We start from the raw sequence: 4,659 nt of genomic DNA, 5'->3' as shown, positions 1-4,659 counted from the left end.
CTAGCCGACTAATTGCAGTTGCCATCTAGCCAATCTAATTGTCCAAACTTTGAATACTGGCCCTCGTCTCCTGTTAAAATTGCAAAGTGTTAGTGGCAAAAAACTTAACAATATCTTCTAAAGACATACCAGAATTATAAGTTTGGCCCGATTGTTGTCTAAGAGGATATGGTTGCTTATATTGCTAGTAACTTGGGCGGTTTTGAGTCGCGGACTGATTTACTTGTGGATTCTCCTAGCTAAGATTGGGGTGATCCCTCCATCCCGGGTTATATGTGTTCGAATAGGGATCATACTTCCTTTGTAGTTGTCCAGGAAAACCACCCGCCGCATTCACTTGCTCAATGGGCTCCTCTTGAAGAGTTGGGCACATATCGATTGGATGCCCTACTACGGAACAAATCCCACAAGCCTTCGCCGTTTGCATATTACCTACATCCATTTGACGAATAAGAGAAGTTAGACTCGCAATTTGTTGTTCAATGGAGGAAATATTTACCTCATTAACATGCTTAGATGGAAGGTCAAGCCTAATGCCAAAATGTTAAGAATTGGCTGCCATATTTGCAATTAAGTTTCTCACGGTCTCAGGAGTTTTATCCACTAAAGCTCCTCCACTAGCAGCATCAATTATGCTCCTATTAGTGGAATGAAGGCCCTCATAGAAATATTGGATAAGTGGTTGCTCACTAATTTGATGATGGGGGCAGCTTGCACATAATTTCTTAAAACGTTCCCAATATTCATGTAGGGACTCTTCGTTGTGCTGCCTTATACCACAAATTTCCTTTCAAATGTTGGCTGCCCTTAAAGCTGCGAAATATTTCTCCAAAAACAACCTCTTCATCTCGTTCCATGTGACAATCTGGACTAATACATCTCTTGCCCACTTTTCATGGCCTCGTAGGTGAATATGCTCACAAGCATTTAAAGGAGTTTTATGTGGTATGTACGAGTATGAAACTTATGAGGGTGACTGAAGAGCAAATTAAATTAAGTGTCTTTCTATTTTCTTTGAAGGATTTGGCTAAGGATTGACTCTATTATCTACCCTCCAGGTATATATGGAATGGCAGAATCTATTAGAGAGTATGACGGTACGACTTGACCTACTTTGTGGAAGGATTCCAGTACAAATTGATGATTTGAGAGAGAGTTATGGAATGGCAGAATCTCAGTGGTATATATATGTCTGTGGTGAATAACTGTTCACATAAAAATATATTTGTGAGTGCATAGAATCGTAACAAGTAGTAAAGTGTTTAAGAAAAAACGGTTATCGAACCCACAAGGAATAATTATGCTATTGAGTATTGAAATTGAGTAAATTAATTACTATTTGAAAAATCGAAATTTGAAGAATGGTTTATCTAAATTAAACTGAAGAAGAGAACATTAAAATTAAGATTTTAAAAATAATAAGAATAGATCTAGAGCGTTTGACTTCACCTAGTAAATCTCACACAATTTATTCTTCCTTTTTATAGAATCTCATTTATCCCAAGTTGATGATTAAAATCCCTTAATTATTCAATATTTTCTCTCGAACAACACCAAAAATATCTCAAACTAATAATTCCATATCTCTATGTGAATTTAACTAATTGGAAACTTATTAGGTTCTTTGGATTTTTCTTGAAAATCACACTAGTCGCAGTAAAGCATTTTTGTTTTCGCTCAACTAATAGTGTTTAATCCTAGAGCTTTAATTGTAACAACCGAGCCCAACACGAAACTTGTGTTCGAATTTTTTTTTTTTTTTTTTTTTAGAAAAAGCCCATTTGAGTTTTAGCGAGTATTTAGGAAATAGATTACGGGGCCAGTATTTTTACTGATAGAATATGTACTTTTTTTGGGGGGGGTTTGATATATAGGTTTAATTCAGATAATATTTTTTGGAACAAGTGAAATTTTTTTATTTTATTTGGTATCGAGCCTGACATAGTTATGGAACGAATTAGACTAGTTTGGACGTAAGTCAAGACCCAAATACTTTGAAACGAGCCCTAAAGCCAAGCCAGTGAGATCTAGCCTTGCACACTTCTTCCTATTTTTCCTAGGGTTTCAACAACTTATTTGCAGGTTTTAAGGATTGTGTTTTACGGAATTTGAGATTTTAGATTTGGCAGATGTTAAGAGTTGAATTCTTGACTTTTGAGGTTTAGTTTCTAAGGATGTATATACGTCTAAAATGATGTTAGGTTTATTATTATAGATGGTAATAAGAGCTTTATTAGTTTATTGAAGATATTGTTAGGGTTGGGTAAAACTAGAAAAAAAAAATGATGAACTTGTTTGCAATATTTATTTGATATGTAAATATTTTTATTGATACCTATATTTTGTTTTCCTTCTTTAGAATGTTTAACCAAGTTTAAGCTCACATGATGGCACCTCGTCGCCTAGTTCAAAATCCTAAAGATTTGAATAAAACCAACAATGAGCGAGGCTGCACATTCGAACAATTTAATTGTACCCATCCTCCCACATTTAATGAAAGCAACAATTCAAGCGCAGTGGAGGATTGGATTCAAGACATGGAAGAGATTTTTAGTGTCCCGGAGTGCACAGATAAGTAGAAAGTATGATTCATAACCTTTAAATTGACTGGAGAAGCTAAGAGGTGTTGGAATTCTGAGAAAGCCGTCAAGGAAGCTGAAGGGACAGGAGTAGCTAGCTGGCCTCACTTTAAGCAGAATTTCTTTGACCGTTTCTTCCCTAAAGCGGACAAGGAAGCTAAAGTTTGAGAGTTCACCAACTTGGTGCAAGGGACATGACGGTGCACCAGTATGCTGCAAGATTTGCGGAATTATCGCACTTTGCCTCATACCTGATTCCTGATGAAGAGAAGAAGGCCAGAAAATTTGAGGAGGGTTTGAATCACAAGATATATGAACGGGTGATGGTCCTACAGAGTCAAAGTTTTTCAAAGTTAGTGCATAAGGTGATACTGGTTGAGCAGAGTCTTAAGAGATGTGCTTAGTTGCAAGAACAGAGAAAGAGAGCTCCACAAGGATCCTCTAGTATGGACTAAGGGCCATGGAAGAAGAGAAATGAGGAGATCAACTCAAGTCAGAGACAAATGCAGGGAAATCAACCGAATAACTCTTGTAAGTTTTGTAACCGCACACAGACTAGAGAGTGCAAAAAAGAAATGGGGGCATGTTTTCGATGTGGTAAGACTAGGCATTTCATCAGAGAATACCCATTACTATTGGACGACAACAATAAGCCCAACACACCTCCAAGTCCCCAACAGACGGCACTGGGAAACAATCAACGTAGAATGGGACCGGCTCGAGTGTTTGCATTGACATCTGAAGATGCTGAGGACGACAACAATGCGATCATAGGTACCCCACTCTTTTTCTCCTTAAAAGCTTTCTGTTTTAGTTGAGCTGGGGTTAATCATGCTTGCATGGAACTTTTCTAGTTGTATAGCTTAGAATTTGAAGTTGGTTGAAGAGGTTTTTCAAAGGGATTAGACACAATATTTTATATCTACGAGGGTCTTGCTTTAGGTGTGTGATGGGTTGGTATGTGTTTTGGAAGCCAGAAGTTTAGGAAAATTTATGGTTGAAAGTAGATTTTTTGAGGATTTGGGAAATTTTTTAATTGAAGTTACTCAGGACATCAGTTTGGAACTTTTGATTGTATTATTATTCAGTTTGGAACTTTTGACTTCAGTATGGTTGAGATTCAAACTTTAGGTTTGGATTCAAAGTCGTGTTTGAAATCGACACTTGGATTTTGGAGATTGCTGAGTTGAGGAATATTAGAAAGTTAGGATTTTTGAAATATGAAGGATTAGTATAAACTTGACTTTTGATGCAGTAAATTTTGAGGACGAAATTTTTTAAGGGTGGAAGATGTAACAATCGGGCCCAACACAAAACTTGTGTTCAAATGTTTTTTGAAGAAAAAACCCATTTGAGTTTTAGCGAGTATTTTGGAAATAGATTATGAGCCCAATATTTTTATTGATGGAATATGGACTTTTTTTTTTTTTTTTTTGGGTTTGATATTTAGGTTTAATTCAGTTAATATTTGTTGGAACAAGTGAAATGTTTTTAATTTTATTTGGTATCGAGCCCGACATAGTTATGGAACAAATTAGAAAAGTTTGAACGTAAGTCAAGGCCCAAATACCTTGAAACGAGCCCTAAAGCCAAGCCGATGAGATCACACCATGCATGCTTCTTCCTATTTTTCCCAGGGTTTCAACAACTTATTTAGGCATCTCTCATGCACGTAGAACTTCCCACAACTATGGTTGCTATTCACGCCCGTTTCTCCACACTCTTGCACTAATGCACGTCTATCCTATTTGTTTCTCTAGGGTTTTTATCAGTTTTTGTTTCTCTATATATGTACCTTCAACACGTCCTACACACTTTCTCTTCCTCTTAAACACAAGACCCCACGACAGAACAACCATCCACCTCTACCCTCCTACACCACGAAACACGTGCACTACCATGAGATAGCAACCACACCATTGCATGCCCCTCCCACCGTCCAACTCCAGTGCACGTCCTCACACCCGCATGAAGACTAGCAATCGCATCTCGTAGCGTTAACCACAGGACCACCGTGGAACAGCTGCATAGCACCCCAGCCACTGCCGCAATCGAGCCCAGCCCGAAACGCACAAACCAC

The sequence above is a fragment of the Juglans microcarpa x Juglans regia genome, chromosome 2S (assembly GCF_004785595.1).
Source record: "Juglans microcarpa x Juglans regia isolate MS1-56 chromosome 2S, Jm3101_v1.0, whole genome shotgun sequence".
Lineage (NCBI taxonomy): Eukaryota > Viridiplantae > Streptophyta > Magnoliopsida > Fagales > Juglandaceae > Juglans > Juglans microcarpa x Juglans regia.
Note: the sequence above shows the minus strand (reverse complement) of the source record.